The following is a 19,738-nucleotide window of genomic DNA, read 5'->3' on the forward strand; positions in this document are numbered from 1 at the left end:
AACAACCTGATATGGTTGACCACCCCCTACCTCTCTAAGCTAATTTCCTACCACCCTGTTTTCAACTGTTCAGCTGCAGTTACCTCGCTGTCCTTCAGTCACACCCACATTCTCCCTCCTTTGCACCTTTGTACTTTCCTTCCCACTATCTGGAAAGCTCCTTCCCCCATAGCCATGTGGCCCATCTCCTCACTTATTTTAGGTCTCTGAGCAGATGCCAGCTCACTTCCGAAGCCCTCCATGGCCATCCAACACAAGGCAGCATACACATCAGCCGCATGCCCAGCTTCCACACCCTGCTTCATTCTCTACATGACATGCACCCCATCCTATTTACTGTATCTTTTACTTATATATTTATTTGTCGTCTCCATCTAATAGAATATAAGCTTCATGAAACCAGAGACATTATTTTTTTTCACCACTATATCCCCGGTGACTAGCACAGTCTTTTGTTTGTAGTAGCCTGGAATTCAGCTGGCCTGAGATGCTGGGCCACATTCATGTTCCACTCTCTGCCTTTTCCTTTCTCATCGAATTCCTCCACATCACAGCCTTGATCTAGTGACGAGAAAATGCATAACCCACTCTGGGGGTCCTCAAATCAGAGAATGCCTTATTTTTGCATAATATATTTAATAATTACAAAGTCTAAATAAAACAGGCTGGGCACGGTGGCTCACACCTGTAATCCCAGCACTTTGGGAGGCCAAGGTGGGTGGATCACCTGAGGTCAGGAGTTTGAGACCAGCCTGGCCAACATGGTGAAATCCTGTCTCTACTAAAAATACAAAAAAATTAGCTGGGTGTGGTGGCCAGGTGCCTGTAATCCGAGCTACTTGAAAGGCTGAAGCCGGAGGATTGCTTGAACCTGGGAAGTGGAGGTTGCAGTGAGCCAAGATCGCACCATTGCACTTCAGCCTGGGCAACAGAGCAAGACTCCGTCTCAAAATAAATAAAATAAAATAAAATAAAATAAAATAAAATCAACTCTGGTTGGTTTCCAAGTATATTAGGTACAATATGAATTCCCTTGAAGGCTGGAACTTTCTTCCTACCATTACTTGGGAGAGTCCTAGTGAAACGGACCAAAGGCTTGGCCTAGGAAAGAGTCCAGGCCAGGCATGGAAATGGCAAACGTGGCTGCTTGCTTGATTGCATTCCAAAGTGAAAGTTCTTTGTTTGTTTGTTTGTTTTGATTGCTTGGTGCTACTCAGATTGCTTCTCACTTCTATTATGGATAATATAAATGTAGCCATATATAAAAACATGTAAGTTAACTATGTCATCTCTGCAACTTTGGTCATATACAACATTTTGGGTTGAATGTGTATAAAATAAAGATTTTCAATACTCTCGTTCAGTTTTCTATCATGGGGAAATGAAATGAGAATGTTCATAAATTCAGCATTTACTGACTACAGGTTCTTGCTGTCTATAAAAAATTGTACTACACAATGGCTCTAAACTTCATCTCTGCCTTGGTCCATCTTTAAGTCACTCCTCATCTCAGTCTCTCTTCTTATTCTTTCCCCAATCCATCTCATTTTTTCTTCTTGGTCTTGGATGGCAGATGAGAGTCTCTTATGCACTATCTGACCAGATTTCTGATATGAGGATCCTAAAGTTGGTCAGGTCAGTGTCAGGTTCGGAGGTGGGTTGTTGGGAGATCACTAAGCCACTTAACATAAAACTGAATGTGCTTGGAAGATCCTCTTCCTTGGCTCTGTCTTGAGGTTGCTGCAATAACAAGATATAGTTAAGAAACTTCAAAGAGAATAAATATGAAAATGGAAAGCTCCAGCTATCCCCTTCGCCTCTGTGATCAGCTGATTTGTGACCATCGAAGAGACAGGTCTGTCTGCCCTGGCAATAGTTTGAACAATTACCCTCACTATACAACTCAGGTGAGACCACAACCCTTATTACAATCTGTTCTGGCAATGATGGTCAAAGGTCAAAGGAAATACATGTCTCTGTGTGCCAGGACCAGCTCAAACAGGTTCCAGGCTCTGCTGGCCCTGTTGAGCTAGGCAGGCTCAAAGCAAATGTAGAAATGTGTTTTGATTTCATAAGTTACCAGCACAGTTTACTTCTGTCTGGAGTCCTGTCCATCAAGGGGGTTTCCTTTGGAAAGTCTTGAATTTTGAAGAGAGTTGTGCCCAGACACATTTCTACACATTGTCCCTGCTCTCCCTCCAGATTCAGCTGAGGAAATCCCTCTTCCATTCTCTCCAAATCATGTTTCTGGAATTTTCTGCAAAGAAAATCAATCTATATTTGGAACAATGTAAACCACCAGAGACTGCTAGAGTGTCAAAATTAGTAGTGAGGTAGAAATGCTAGTAAGTGTTTCCACTGTAAGATCTGGCATATAATACACATTGTGAGTGCTCGGTGACTTTGTCATTGAGAGCAATGCATTTCTTCCTTTTTCTGAACAACCAAGGATGGATCACACTAGGAAGCAGGTGTTGGCACCTGTCTTCACTAGTACTTGCCACATACTCCATTTATCCTTAGCGTCCCAGGCTCTCAGCACTTCCTGAGCCTGGCTGAAAGTGATGGCTTACGACAGTTGGTGAGAAATATTTCGCTACTGGATATTTTGACAAGAGTCTTTGGGATGATGGCCACTATCAGAGCTGCGTGTCAAAACTTCCTTTCAAACACACCCAAAGGACCCAGTTTGCCATTTATTTGAGGCTCAACGCTTTACATTTTTGAGCTTATGATAGGTGATATTGTGAAACCATAGAAAAGAAAAAAGAAAACACATGACAGTAAATTCTGAGTCCTGTGCATGATTTTTAAGTTGAAATCTTAAGTCTGATAATGGATCTCCTGTGTTCTAGCAATAGTGAACTAAAATAAACGATGAAATAATTCAACCTTTACTATGATTTTACTCCAAGAAAAAAAAGTACACATGAACATTGTGCAGATAGACTTCAGATCCTCTTCCCACAGCTTGACCATCAGTCAGACAGTCCTACTTGGACAGACTGGGATTTCTGACCTTGTGCATGAGGTCTCAGATCTGTTCATTTAAGCCTAGCAGAAGTTTCCTTGATTATCTGTTATCTGGCCTTCTATCCCAGAGTTTCATGAAATTATTTTCCATACTGAATTTAAAAAGTCACGTTGATAATGATCTGGTGGAATTTACATCGTTAGTGACACTGTCGTTATTCTGTCCTTAGAGAAAGGGAAGGAAGCCTAAAAATATGAAGACTTAGTGTGATCACCTAAAACCTCCCAGACAATGGCCTATTTTCCATCTGATAGTGTAATATGTAATATGTTTGTAATAATAATATGTAATAAAAAGTTCATGATGTACACTGTTGAATACATATTCCATTGGGGAGTGATAGGCTTTGCTTTATTGAACATTTTTAAAGTACCTAAAAATAAACCATAGCTTTTAGCCTGTACATAATTGAATTTAAAATACTTCATTTCAATAGTATACATTCATGGGGATTATATTGTAACTATTATTTAAACAAGTTCTAAGACACCATATCTGGAAACATCTTATCATATTTGGCATCATTAATTACAGTCAAAAGTTAAAAATGCTGAAGAGTTTAAAATATCCCTTGATTCAGTGTGTTTCATGGCTTTACCTTTGACTTTTTCAGGGTTCTCACAAAGTTGGGTCTGACCATTTCTGCTAGTTTTTCAATGTTTCTGTGGAGGGCACAGCAGGCCATCTACTGTGTCACTTTGCTGGTGTTCTTCTTCTTATCTTTCCTTCTGTTTTTAAGTTGACTTCCTTTGTTCAGCATTCAATTGGTTACTATAACCAGCGATTGTTTTCCACCATTCAGACAAAGCTGGTTCTGCAGTTTCTTCTTTGGCAGTGTTTCTGTGGGAGAATGGGAGATTGACACTGCCTCCTCTGTGACTTTCTTGACGTCATTCTCTTGAAGCACAATTCTTAAGCAGATGACAGTGTCTCTCTGCCCAGTCCTCCCATGCCTGTGTGATCTTGCAGATGGCTACCCAACAGGCTCGTAAAAGCTCAACCTCCAAGCCTCATGTCAGAGATCATACAGAGAGACTGAAAGAGTCTGGGAGGGCTGCTTCCCTGGAAGAGCCACAGTGACCATCACCCAGCAGCTACTGCATGGGCTGACTGCCTGACCACACGCAACCCGTAACCCCAACACTGGCTGCCCACTTCCTATGGCTTATTGGGTCTTTAATTAATTCCTCTGTTGTGCTGTACTGTGACGTGTTTGGAAACTATGTTTTGTGTTACGATAAGCCACTACCGCAAGCCAACATAAAGAATTTTTGAAAATCAGATAGCTCTGTAACCATAAATTTTTTAACAATCAGATAGCTTTGTAACTAAAGAAGATCTCAAGATCTTATTACAATGATTAATTCTCCAGCATATCCCACCCAAGGGGTATCACTCTAGGCTTAAGAACATCATTCTATGAGAAAATACAGTCATCACTCAGTAACTGTAGTGGTTTGGTTCCAGGATCTCCAGCAGACAACAAAATCCACAGATGCTCCAGTCCCTCATACAAAATGGCATAGTATTTGCATATAACTTATGCATATCTTCCCATATGCCTTAAATTATCTCTAGATTATAATACTTAAAATAATGCAAATGCTATGCAAATAGTCGTTATGCTATATTGTTTAGGGAATAATGACAAGGAAAAGACATATGTATGTACATGTACAGTACAGACACAACTCTGCTTTTTTATCTGAATCCATGCATGTGGAACCCATGTACACAGAGGGCCAACTGTAATGGTCTGGGAAGAGCATGCTTCACTTCAGGGATGGGTGGTAATGTTGCTGTTGTCTTATCAGTTGAAAGCAAATCTTCCCTCGTAGTTGTTGGGTAGAGGCCAGCTTGCCAACTGAAACGAACAGCAGAGAAGGCCGGGAGTGCTTCATGGCTCTGCATAAGGAATCACAAATTTGTGGGATGAACATATTGACAATGAGGGTTTTCTAAATATGGATTTTAATTGGTGTCATGTCTTGAATTTACAGAAGCACATATTCCAGTGAGCTCTAAGCACAACTCCAGTACTCTTTTCCTTCCTTCTCAAGGCACCTCTGTGAAGCAGGCCAAGGCCAAGCATGGTCGTGCTTTGACTGATGGATAGAGGCAGTGAGCGTGAGCAACCAGGCAGTGGGGAGCAGACGAAACAAGCATGGACGGCCCTTCCCTGCTCTGTGTAACTGGTGCTCTTCTGTCTTACCACAAGGTTTGGCAGGAGGTGGTTTTCTCAGGCAATGACCCAATGCCCCAGGAAATACACGAGGACCCAGCTCAGTAGTACCTTGAGGAAGCACATTTAAGTGTCTGGTATACCCAAAAGAAGATATACACACTCTTTATTAAGGGCATACTCTGTGCCAAACATTGTGTTAAGCAGCAGTTTATAGACACGAGTCGACTTAATCTTTTGGAAAACCTGAAGATGGGGATACTCTAATTATCTTCATGTTACGCATGAGGAAACTACCACTTGGATGGAACAAACAAATATTCAAGATCACATGGCTGGTAAGTGGTAAACTGGGATAACATAGACAGGCAGGCCATTTGATCCTGTCATTCAAGCGAGCTGGGCAGCCTCTTACCAGGTGTCTATGAAGTCTCAGCAGCAGCAGGGCTGACATTTGAGCCTTTATGAGCAGGTGAAAACACTGGTACTCACAGGGAAGGGCTTAGATTGCCACACACTTGATGGAATAACCATGTTTAACTTAATGCAGCCCACGAAACTGTATATAAGAATTGCATGTGCCTTTGAGTCCATCACCAAGGATAGAACTTATATAGAATATACTTAGACCTCAAAAAGCATGTATTCAGCCATTGGTAGTTTTATGTAGCTCTATCAAATGTATGATTAATAGACAGATTAGGTGTTTCCTCTAAAAGTAAAATTGGTAATTTTTATAATAAAATACATTTATAAATAAGTCTAATCATTAATTGTTGTTTTATTTATTTTTTATTGACAAAAATTATATATATTTATGGTAAAACATGATGTTTTGAAATATTTATACATTGTGGAATGGTTAAAGAGAGCTAATTAACATATGCATTACCTCACATGTTTATCTCTCTTTTATTGTGATAAGGCACTTAAAAATCTAATCTCTTAGTAATTTTCAAGTATACAACACATTGTTATGAATTATGGTCCTCAAGTTGAATTTATTTCTCCTGTCTAACTGAACTTTGTACCCTTTGACCAGCCTCTCCCTTGTCCTCCTCACCCTCTACCCTCTGTTCCTGGTAAGCACTGTTCTGCTTTCTGCTGCTATGAAACTTTGTAGATTCCACATATAAGTGAGGCCATTACAGTACTTGTCTTTCTGTGCCTGGATTATTTTACTTAACGTAATGTCTTCCAGGTTAATTCATGTTGTCACAAATGAAAAGATTTCCTTTTTTAAGGCTGAGTAGTATTCCATTTTGTATATACAACACATTATTTTTATCCATTTATCAGTGGTGGACACTTCATAACCATTTATCAGCGATAGACTGATTTCATAACTTAGCTGTTATGAATAATGATGGGATGACCATGGGAATGCAGATATTTCTTTGACATACTGAAATATGTTTCAGTATGTTTCTTTTGTTCATTTGGATAAATACCCAGTATGGGATTGCTGGATCATATAATAGTTATATTTTCAATATTTTGAGGACTCTCCATACTGTTTTCCATAATGTCTGTACTAATCATATTCCCAGCAAAAGTATACAAAGGTTCCCTTTTCTCCACACCTTCATCAACAGTAATGGGTGTGAGGTGATATTTTATTGTGGTTTTAATTTGCATTTCACTGATGATTAGTGGTGTTGAGCATTTTTTCATACTCCTGTTGCCATTTGTATGTCTTCTTCTGAGAAATGTCTACTCAGGTCTGTATTAGTCCATTTCCGCATTGCAATGAAGAAATACCTGAAACTGGGTAATTTATAAAGAAAAGAGATTTAATTGGCTCATGGTTCCACAGGCTGTACAGGAAGCATGGTGCTGGCATCTGCTCCACTTCTGGGGAGGCCTCAGGAAACTTTCAATCACGGCAGGAGGCAAAGGGGGAGCAAGGCATCTTACATGGCAGGAGCAGGAGCAAGAGGGGAAGGGAGGTGCTACACACTTTTAAACAACCAGATCTCACAAGAACTCACTATCACAAGATCAGCACAAGGGGATGGTGCTAAACCATTCTTGAGAAATCCACCCTCATGATCCAATCGCCTCCCACCAGGCCCCACCTTCAACATTGAGGATTATAATTTGACATGAGATTTGGGCAGGGACACAGATCCAAACCACATCAAGGTCTTTTGTCCATTTTTAAATTTGATTGTTTTCATACTATGGACTTGTTTCAGTTCCTTATATATTTTGGATTTGGGCCCCTTATCAGATGCATGGTTTGCAAATATTATCTCCCATTCCATTGGTTGTCTCTTCACTCTTTTGGTTGTTTCCTCTGCTATGCAGATGCTTTTTACTTTCATGTAATCTCACTTCTCTATTTTTGCTTTTGTTGCCTGTGCGTTTGCAGTCATATCCAAAAATTATTTTCCAAACAAAAAGTGTCATGGGGCATTCCCCGTTTTCTTCTAGTATTCTTATATTTTCAGGTCTTACATTTAAGATCATTTTGAGTTGATTTTTGTGTGTGGTATAAGGGTCCTTTTTTGTTTGTTTGTTTGTTTTTGCATGTACCTATCCAATTGTCTCAACACAATTTATTGAAGAGAATATACTTTACCCATTGTGTATTCCTAGCACCTTTGTCAAAGATTAGTTGACTATATATGCATGGGTTTATTTCTGGGATCTCTATTCTGTTCCATTTTGTCCATGTGTGTGTTTTTAGGTCAGTGCCATAGGTCAAAGCGATGGCTTTGTAATATAATTTCGAATCAGGAAGTGCGATGCCTTCAGCTTTGCTCTTCTTGCTCAAGACTACTTTATCTATTCAGGCTTTTTCTGGTTCCATACAAATTTTAGGACTTTTTTTTCTATTTCTGGGTAAAATGTCATCAAAATTTTGATAGGGAATGCATTAAATCTGTAGATCACTTTGGGTAGTATGAACATTTTAACAATATTAAATTTAACAATATTCTAATCTGTGAACTTGCTATATCTTTTCATTTATTTGTGTCTTCTTTAGCTTCTTTTATCAATGACTTGTTCTCAAAGTCCTTCACCTCTTTTGTTTATTTCTAAGTATTTTATTATTTTTGGTGCTGTTGTCAATGAAGTTGTTTCCTTACTTTCCATTTTGGATAGTTCATGCTAGCATATAGAAATGCAATATTTAAAGAAGAATTCCTAGCAATCCTTCTCAAATGCTTCAAAAAAACTGAAAAAAACTTCCAAATTCATATAATGAGACCAGCATTACCCCCAGTAGGATACCTGATTTGCATTTCTATGCCCCATTCACTGGGAGGAAGATATGCAACCCTGGGCTCAATGCCAGGGACTTTATGGAGCCAGGGCCCAGGCTATGAAAGTAGAAGGCTTAGTCATTGCTTTAAAAGAACAAGATTTTTCTGATTGAGTAGATATAAATTTCTTTCACCTTCTTTATATTTAATTTATAATATTTTACTATTCCTGAGATGACTTATAAATTGAAATACCCTTGAGACAAACATGGTAGGGTATCATAATTTTTCCTTAATTTCTAAATATATTATAATTTCACATTTCTGTAATTTCTCATCCAACTTTCTGTTTTTTACTTCTGAATGTCTTGTGTCACATGTACATAATGAGGCTTGTAAACTGTACTCTTTAGGATGTGTGTAGATTTTGCTTTTAATTAATGAAAAATTATTTTTTAAATATTTTAGGGTCATTGAATGGGAATAGCTATTATTTTATATAAACATTTAAAAATAGCAAAACTGGATTTTAAGTTTGTCAATAGCCTAATTAACTCTTAATGTATTTTAATGTGAAATATGTGAGTTAATATCTTCTTTTCTATTTCGTGTGGAAATTCTGAAGTTCCTGATGACTGGATTTTGGCAAGACTAGAGCTCAACTTTATATGCTGCAGGTGTTTCTCAAAGTTTATCTCCATAGGCAGCCTTCTCATTTTTCTGGAATACCAGTCTCTCCAATTTTTAAGGGCTAAATATAAATATAAAATGTTTGGGCTCAAACGGATTTAAAATTTGAAACATAAATTTATCTTAGGTAAGGTGGCAGAAACAACCTGGTGTTCACATAGAGGAGATGGGGAAGACAGACCTGCCCACTTCTCCCCAGGTCTCCATGGCTAAGTCCACTTCCCCTGAGCTCGGCTCACCCTACTGTCACCTGCAGGGAACAGGGCACAGAGGAAGGAGCCGAGCTGTTCACCATTTGAAAGTCAAGAGGTCCTCATATTTGAACGCTTGTCTTCAGTCCTTCCCCTCCTTACATAGGTGTTAAGTGATATAGCTCTGCCTGTGTAAACCACCAACCTCCCATCACCTTCTCCATCAAAACTTCTTTCTGTCCACACTCTAGTGCTCTGAGATAAATTCGCTCAATAAAATAGTCTTTGTGCTCATCATTCCTGCCAAACAGACAAATGCAGCTGCCATTTGTCCCCCCAAAACACTTGAATCTACAGGCTTTTCACCACCAATCAACAACTGATGACCGCGTGATGAAGCCTGATGCTGCTGCATGCCACGGATCCCAGCGTCTCACTGATAAGGAGCTCAGCGCTGTGCTCAAGCCCAAGGTGTGAGCAGACCAATCCCCTAATCCTAACTTTGAGGATCTGTCTCCTAGAAACACTCTTGGTGCTGATTTATCAGCTAGAGTGAGTTAGAGGAGAGAAACCAAACCAGCTAGCTTTTTATAGAGAATTTAATATAAGGAATTATTAACTAGGTGTGAAGTTGTTAACTAGGGATTTAAAAGACAAAAATAAAACACTAATGTATCATGGAGGTAGCAACTGAAAGAAGCAGCTACCATTCCTAGGACCATTAGGACTGTTACAACTTAAAAGCTTGGTGAAGGGACTCCATGGAGCTGAAACCCAGACCTCCGAGAAGGTGGTCATGGTCAGTTTGTGCTGGTGTCTCTCAGGAAGCTGATTCTGTGAAGGTAGAAAAACTGCCACCTAGATTCAACTGATGTTGCATAGAAACAGGAAGGAGCAACAGGAAGGACAACAGACAGGAAGGAGCAAGTCTCCTATTTCTCCTCCATCCTCATGGTCTTTCTCTACGTCCCTTTTGGTAAGGCCTCATAGAAGGCCAGCTGGTAGAGCAGAAATGTGATTTGAAGAGTCCAGGCCCAGCATCACAAATCAGAGTACAGTAGGTTTGAAAGTGGAAAGACATAGGTTAATTGTCACCTGCATCAGCTCAATCACACACCGTAAGGTGTGGCTTTTCATGGTATGGACTCCATAGCTCCTATGTCTAAGCTCTACCCACAGCCTCACAAATGCTTCAAGCCCAAGTGTGCAAATACCAATCATGTGGTCTGGCCATACAAGGACAGACCTGCAGAGGAGGCCTGAGCAAACTGTAGAAGCTAATTGGGTCACTGGGTGGAGAATTCCAAGGTTTTGGGTACAGGGAATGAGGTCTAGATATAGGCATGGCCTCCAAGGGAACATCTTTTGGTCCCACAGACTTTTGACCCCATAAAGGAACAACTGGAAAAGGTGATCTTAGCAAGAGCAAGGGAAGAAAAGATAGATAATAGTGATGTTAATTCAAATAGCGATAAGGGGAGGAGAAATAGATTGGGGAACACTGATGAATTCTGTTTGGAACAGTTGAAAGGCAGCATAGTGTACTATTTGAGAACACCAACTCTGCAGCCTGGGTACATAGCCAGTTTCTCCATTTGTTAGCCATGCATTTTTTTTAACTTTTATTTTAGGCTCAGGGGTAAATACGCAGGGTTTTTATATTGGTCAATTGCATGTCACGGGAGTTGGTGTACAGATTATTTCACCATTCAGGTAATAAGCATAGTACCCAACAGGTATTTTTTTATCCTCTCTCTCCTTCCACCTTCAACCATTAAGTAGGCTCCAAAGTCTGTTGTTCCCTTCTTTGTGTCCACATGTACTCAATGTTTAGCTCACACTTGTAAATGAGAACATACTGTATTTGATTTTCTGTTCCTGTGTTAGGTCGCTTAGGAGAATTGCCTTCGGCTCCATCCATGTTGCTGCAAAGGACATCATCTCGTTCTTTCTTATGGCTGCATAGCATTAAATGGTATATATGTAATACTATGCAGCCATAGTAAAGAAGTAGGTACAACATTTTCTTTACCCGGTCTATCATTGATGGGCATGTAGGTTGATTCCATGTCTTTGCTATTGTGAATAGTGCTACATTGAACATACACATGTATGTGTCTTTATGATAGAAAAATTTATATTCCTTTGGGTACATACCCAAAAATGGGATTGCTGGGTTGAATGGTAATTCTGCTTCAAGTTATTTAAGAAATCACCAAACTGCTTTCCACAATGGTTGAACTAATGTACATTCCCACCAGCAGTGTATATGCCTTCCTTTTTCTCTGCAACCTTGCCAGCATCTGTTATTTTTTGACTTTTTAGTAATAGCCATTCTGACTAATGCGAGATGGTATCTCATTGTGGTTTTGATTTGCATTTCTCTGATGATTAGTGATCTTGAGCATTTTTTCATATGCGTGTTGACCGTGTGTGTCTTCTTTTGAAAAGTGTCTGTTCATGTTGTTTGCCCACTTTTTAATGGGGTTATTTGTCTTTCATTTGTTGATTTGTTTAAGTCCCTTATAGATTCTGGATGTTAGGCCTTTATTGGTTGAATAGCTTGCAAATATTTTCTCCCATTCGGTAGATTGTCTGTTTACCCTGTTGATAGTTTCTTTTGCTGTGCAAAAGCTCTTTCGTTTAATTAGGTCCCATTTCACAATTTTTGCTTTTGTTGCAATTGCATTTGGTGTTTTTGTCATGAAATCTTGGCCAGATCCTATGACCAGAATGGTATTGCCAGGTGTCTTCCAGGGTCTTTATAGTTTTGGGTTTTACGTGTTTACCTCTTTAATCTATCTTGAGTTGATTTTTGTATATGGTGTAAGGAAGGAGTCCAATTTCAGTCTTCTGCATGTGGCCAACCTGTTGTCCCAGCACCATTTATTGAATAGACAGTCCTTTCTCCATTGCTTGTTTTTGTCAACTTTGTCAAAGATTAGATGATTTCAGGTGTGTGGCATTATTTCTGGGCTCTCTGTTCCATTCCATTGGTCTATGTGTCTGTTTTTGTACCAGTACCATGGTGTTTTGGTTACTGTAGCCCTGTAGCGTAGTTTTAAGACAGGTAGCATGATGCCTCCTGCTTTGTTCTTTTTGCTTAGGATTGTCTTGGTTACTTAGGCTCTTTTTTGGTTCCACATAAATTTTAGATGGTTTTGTGCTGATTCTGTGAAAAATGTTATTGGTAGCTTGATATGAATAGTATTGCATCTGTAAATTGCATTTAGCAGTATGGCCATTTTAATGATATTGATTCGTCCTATCCATGAATGTGGAATGCTTTTCCATTTGTTTGTGTCACCTCTGATTTCTCTCAGCAGTGTTTTTTAATTCTTGTTGAAGAAATCTTCCGCTTTCCAGGTTAGCAGTATTCCTAGGTATTGTATTCTTTTTGTGGCTATTGTGAATGAGATTGCATTCTTGGTTTGGCTCTCAGCTTGGATGTTGTTGGTGTATAGGAGTGCTACTGATTTTTGTATATTCAGTTTGTATTCTAAAACTTTGCTGAAGTTTTTATCAGATCAAGGAGTTTTGAGCACAGACTATGGGGTTTTCTATGTATAGAATCATACCGTCTGCAAACAGATTATATGATTGACTTCCTCTCTTCCTATTTGGATACCTTTTTTTTTTTTTCTTGAGCCATGTATTTTAAGGAAAATTATTTAACCTCTCTATGCTTCAGTTTCCTCATCCATAAAATAAAGATAGTAACAGAATCTACATCATAGGGTCATTATGGAGATTAAATAAGTTATAACATATAAAGTCATAGGACAATGCAATTATTCATAGTCTTTGAGGTGTCTGTAGAATATCCAGTAGGCAATAAGATGTGTGAGTCTAAATTTAAAGGAGAGGTCTGAGCTGGAGATGCAGACTTGAGAAATACATTGTTGATACCATGAGAGAGGAAGAGAGAACTCCCAAGAAGTCTTAGGAAGAAGACAAAAATGCCATTGATAGAGCTCTTGAAGGCTAAAATATCCAGGGCACCAGAGAAAGGGAAGTATATGAAGGGGGCAGCAAAATACCTGCTCCCACAATGCACACACTAACACACCTATCTCACATAGGGTGACATAGATGGACTGCACAGCCTCATCCTCCTGCTCAGACTCACAATAACCCATCAGAGAAAGACTTCTTAGCATCACACTTGCAAAATTCAATGCAAAGGTGCAATCTTCAGGCAGTGCCTCTGTAACACAACAGCCCATGAAACTGAAGTGGCTGCACAAATGGGACTGACTTGTCTATACTTGCCACTTCCACTTGCTCCCCAACCACATACTCTTCAAGCTCTCACAGTCTAGCTTCCACCCTCTGCACTCCCTTCAACCCCACTGGGCAAGTCACCAAGATCTTCTTGACACATAAAGCAGACATCTTGCCACAGTTGATGCTGTTGACTTCTCTCTGAAGTTCCAGTTCTTGGAACACTTGCTGCTCTGTGTCTTCTAAATTTGAGACACTACTCTTCTGATTCCCTTCCAAAGCCCATCTTAGCATCTGCACAGGCTCTATTTCCTTGGTATTTCAGCCAAGTTTCTCTTCCGTCAACACCAGTGATGTTATTAATGAGCACAATGGGTGTTAGAATGGTCTTTTGTTGTTGATATTAGTAATGCCCAAGACATGTGAATTGGATAGAAATATGGCACAGGCACCCACTGCCCCCTTATATGAACAGAGTATAACATTTAGTGATTTTTAATATCCTGTATACTTTGGAATCATGTCCTGGGCTCAGATTACATAGGTTCTGAGTCCCAGTCACTTGCCTGAGGAAGCTATTAACTAATTCTATCTAGAGTGTTAGCTGAAGCACGCCACTGAAATCCTGTAGCGTCAGCCTTAAATAAACCATCAAGGTTCAGCTGAGGACAGAGCTGAGATTTTAACAAACATACAGAACAGGTTGTGACGAGTTTTATGTCTGCTTGCTTGTGGGTCTACATATACCAGAATTTGCTCTGAAATTTACCTTCATTGTAACATAATGCCTGAGTGTGAGGTTAAAGGTATGTATACTAGACAAGCTAGGCTTGCCATATAATTTTCATCCAGACCAAGATGCTTTGGAGGGTGAAAGAAGTTTACTCCTGGTAAACTAGAGTCACATATTTCTAATACAAGACTGTGCCCATACATCAAAATAAATCATCAAAGGATTAACACTGGAAACACCTTCATGAAGATGGTACTTTTAAGGGAAAGTAAAACAGTCAGAAAACCACAAAATCATTAATGTAGTCCCTCAAAAAAAAAAAAAAAAAAAAAAAAAAAAACCCAAAATGCCATGTCAGACTAATACCTTTCTCATCACCACCCAAATCTCTGCTCTCACTCCCACTTCCCATGAGCTAAGTGGTGGGGAAACAGTGCCTATAGAATTCAAGGAATGCAGTGTCATGTGTGGGACAGCACAGCCACAAGGGACAATAGTGACATTGACCTGGAGAAAGTGTTGATCAATTCTGAGTGCCAAGGACCCGCACTGAGCCTCAGAAAGGCCACAGTTCTTGATGAATCAGAACAGAAAATAATCCATACTTTTCTTTAAACTCTTCATGTGGAGATAACAAAATGAGTACAGCTTCAATGATATCTAGAACTGGTCATCCAAAGAGCTCTCTGTTGCGCTTCTATCAATTTGACATTGATTCTTTACTATCACGGATCTACTATTAGTCAAGAAGATCAGATTTTATTTCTCCAATTATCTTTTGTTGTAATGGAGGACAAACTAACATGTCGTCTGCTTTTGCTTTTTTGCATTCCCCACAGTGCCTAAAATATAATAAGTACTCAAGAATATTTTTAAATTAACCAATTAATTGATAGATAATTCTCAGTCAGGAAGCATAAGGACTTTTGCCAGCCTCAAGCTATCCTGGCGTCAGAGGAAAAGTCCTCATGTGAGGAGGTCCTAACAGCTACTCCACGGTACACACCAGCCACTTGAGGATCTGTCAATTAAAGGGGAGAAGGTACTTTTCCTTTAACACTTCAGCCAAAGAGTTCACACAGCTCTTCCCTTGATTTTCATAGCATGGCAAGATAAGTTTGAGGCTTGGAAAAAGACTATCAAGACCCAAAATGTCAATGGCAAACGGACAGTTGAAATCATTGGCAATTAAATACTTGGGTCGCCTTCTCGCAACTTCCTCTTTGAGGCTCTGACTGTGATGCTCACAGCGTTTCTCCAGTTTGGCTGCAGCCTGGCTGAAGCTGTTTGTAATTCCCACCACCAGAGGGTCTCAGGCTTGGCAAGGCTCCCAGAAGTTCAGAGCAGAGTGAGATTCAGAGATAGCAGTCCCCTCTCACATGGAAGCCTAAGGACCTGCCCCAGGTCTGTTGCTGAGCAGATCTTCCCCATTTAGAGGAGTCCCCATCTCCTCCCTTCCAATAAGGCCACAGGCCTGCACTGTGCCTTCAACAGGACAATGAAATGTGGATACAACCTAATGTGCCCAAGATCTCTACAATGCCACACTGTGTGGCAGACAGTTCTCTTTATTGCCAGGAGGTTTGCTTCTTTCTCCCCAGCTAGGGAAAATCAAAGAATATACACTAAGTCTTTTGCTAAGGTACCAGGTTAATAGTCTACTCCAATTCTTGCAGTTGCTAGCTTTGAATAGAACATTCAGCATAGCAGCAGAAGTGTTTTGAATCTCACAGCAGCTGAAGGATATACAAAGCACAAAGTTCTTACAGCCCAGAATAGCATTACAGTGAGCAGTAAAAAGAAATCCTACTAGACTCCACATGCAGTGTGGATGGAGAGAGGAGGCCTCCAGGGGAATCGGTATCTGCTGCTCTCAGAGACAGTTCTGCCAGAAGCCTGTAGGTCAAATTTCTCTGTATAGGCTTGAAGTCCTCTAATATTCACCATATAGCTGATAGTTTTCTCCTCTAGAAAAACAAAACAAAACAAAAAAGCAAATGGAATTAGCCATATGGTAGCTGTTAAAATGAAGGATGTGTCACCACATTGATGAGGCTTTCTCAGAGAATAAGCTCCATGTGTTGTAGCCAATGCACGTGTAATTCTTACCAAGTAATATAGGAAACCTGGTTGTGCCCCCAAACTGCCAGCTTACTGTTTGATGGTGCTATTAAGAAACATAATGAGGTATGGTTATGTATAATATGATCTCACTACAGCCAACATTTCTTCCCTAAGGGAGATCATAAAAAAGGTCAAAAAAAAAAAAAAGAAAAAAGAAAGAAAACTTGTTAACAGAGACCCTGTTTCAGGTAAAAATTTCTGTATCCACTTCTCCAAAGTGGGAGGTGAGGTTGATTTCCTATCAGAAATCTAAAAGAAGAAGGAGCCGGAGGATGATGACAAAGAAGACCAGAAGGAGGAGGAGGAGGAGGAGGAGGAAATGTCAACATACATAGGGCCAGAACAATTGTGATGCCGTGGGAATGGTGTTACTTGTTGTTTTAGGCAGAGAATAAATGGGCATAAAACTATACATTGGCTGCTCCCTAAATATCTTGATGTTCTGAAACCTCTAAAATGTTGGTTCTTGCATAATAGAGCCACTTGTGATCCTGCCAAGATTTTCTGTTACAATATTGAAGTGCCATAAGTGCAAAAATCCATCAAAGAGGTGGTAAGAAAATAACAGAGAATTTCAGAGAAAATATCAAGAAGTTGTGCAGCAGAAGAAAGGGATCTCCAATGGGAAGAATCCGATGGCTTCTTTCACCTAAGTCGCCTGATACTTCATATAAGGTCAAATATTTTGTGACGTGGAGAAGTGGCTGGGGATTAGCCAACCTGACCAGCCATCATTGAGTCATTGCTGCTTTATGTCAATCATATTTGCTAATGTAAACTTTGATAAGGTTTTGTATTAGTCTTCTAGGGATGCCACAGCAAAATCCTACAGACTGGGCAGCTTAAACAATAGAATTATTTCTCACAGTTCTGGAGTCTGGAAGCCCAAGACCAAGTTGATCACAGTGTTGGTTCCTCCTGAGGCCTCTCTCCTTGGTTTGCAGATGACCATCCTCTTGCTGTCTCCTCATGTGTCCATCCCCTGGCCTCTGTTGTTTGTCTCCTAATCTCTTCTTCTTATAAGGACGTGAGTCATATTGGATCAGGGCACATCCATATGACCTCTCTTTAAAGGCCCTATCTCCAAATACAAACATATTCTGAGGTACCCAGGGTTAGGACTTCGACATATGAACTTTGGAGGGAGAGACACAACTCAACCCCTGGCAGGTTTCCTCCACCACATTTTAATGTTATAAGAAATAATGGTGGGGGTGGGGGAAAGTGAGGAAGAAAATGGGTAAAATATACAGACCAGGTGGGATGCAAGATCCAGAGAAACCAGGGAAATTAATGTACAGAGTGAATGTGAATATCACAAACTAGATGAAATATTTATCCAGAGACAGTATACCATCTAAAAATGGAAGAGATTATTTCAAATTAGAAGACACTTAACCATGATGGTGGCCTCCAAGATGGCCCATAGGGCCCCCTCCTGGCTTCCACACCACACCCTGGGTCAGCTGCTCCCATAATGTTGCAAGGCTGGTCAGGGTCCAGGAAATGTCACTTGGAGATTAGGTTATGAAGTCCTGTGGCTTCTGTCTTAGTTGCTCCCTGTTGACTCTCTTTCTCTCTCTCTCTGTCTCTTTCCCTCTTCTTTCCCTCTCCTATCTCTTGCTCTGGGCAAAGCATACTGCCCCTTTAGGAGCAGCCTGTGGAGAGGTTTGTGAGATGAGGAGGTATGTGAAGAGCCTGGAGGTAGATGCTTCAGCCCCAGCTGAGCCTTCAGCTGACCACAGTCCCCACTGAGAGCTGACCATGACCTTTAAGGGACCCTGAGCCAGAATCCCTCAGCTGAGCAGCTCCTGCATTCCCAACCCTCAGAAATGTTGTCAATTGTAAGCAGCCAACTTTTGGAGTAATTTTTTATGCAATGAGAGAAAACTAATACAACAATCTAAGCTCAACTTGTATTTTATGGATGAAAATATACTTTACTCAATGCACATGCATAATTATATATTCCTCTGTTTATTCATCCCCATTAAAGTATTTTCACTAGACACAGTCCTAAAAAAGCAAGAAAAATATGATTTTAATTTACAGCATAAAAATATTTTTTAAAAGGTTTTTTTTTTTTAACAGTAAGGAAATGTTGAAACAGGAACAGAATTCTAGGAGGATTTTGGTGATTTGCCTGGGATGTTAACTAACGTTCTCCTCCTGGCTTTACGAGTATTTGAAATTCTGTTATTTATATTTTGTCACAGCATCTCTGTGCTGCTAACTTTAGCTCATAAAATATTATATTTAATTCTCCAACTTCCTTCTTCATACCCTCTGGTTTGTATAAATATTTAACTGAACTCCAGTTTAGATAAAGCAAAATTTCATTACTAGTCTTCATATGAAACATTGTTATCAAATCCCTCACTGACATTTTCTTTTTAATTAAAAAGGTATTTTCAAGACTAAAGTCACATTGCCCAGTTTTGAGCTACAAACCCTCCAGGCATTCTCACAGTGGCTGTCAGCACCATTTTCTAACAAAATGCTGCAAGTTCTGAGACAGCAAGTGAAATAATTTAGCAACCATGAAGACTAAGAAATATCATCAACAAAATGTGTTTACTATGGAAGTGGAGATGTCACATGGTCTGGCCATCTGGAGCCTTTGTTCCCAAGTTTCTCATATCCCCAAGTCCCCAAGCCATACAGTCCTGTCAAGATGTCAGCAAGGCTGGCTCCTTCTGAGGGCTCTAGAGAGAATCCAGGTCACTCTCCTGCCTCCCAGTGGCTGCCAACAATCCGTGAGTTCCCAGGCTTGCGGATGAACCACTCCACCTCTTTCTCCTGTCTTCACACATCTCTGTCTCCTGTGTCCTCCCTTCTGTCTGCCTCATCTCCCTCTGGATGGCTCTTGTAAGATTTAGGACCCACGCAGGTAACAGGATGATCTCATCTTGAGATCTTTAACTTAGTTACATCTGCAAAGACCCTTTTTTCAATTCATAGCTTCCAGGGATTTGGAGAACTTTAGGAGAAGGGGGCACAATGAAACCTACCACAGAATCTATTTTTCTTCTAAATCCTCAACCCAAATACAAGTGAGCAAGTGCTAGTAGCATTACCTAATTGCTTGCACAATTTTATTTTTCCAATAAGTCCATGGGATCTGTTAGAATTATTTATCTACATTTTACAGATTAAAATACTGAAGACAAAGTTTACATGATGTATATGACCAAGATCTCACTACTTAAAAGAGAATGAGATATGAATCATTTGCAACAGAGTCCCTGACTTCTTAGCTGCCCAGTTGTAAAGAATTATCAGAATCCAGAGTTGCTTTTGTCAGTCACTGTGAGAGATGATGAAGGCTGCACTGTGCCAAGGAACAGT

Source organism: Pan troglodytes, chromosome 17 (assembly GCF_028858775.2).
Source record: "Pan troglodytes isolate AG18354 chromosome 17, NHGRI_mPanTro3-v2.0_pri, whole genome shotgun sequence".
Classification (NCBI taxonomy): domain Eukaryota; kingdom Metazoa; phylum Chordata; class Mammalia; order Primates; family Hominidae; genus Pan; species Pan troglodytes.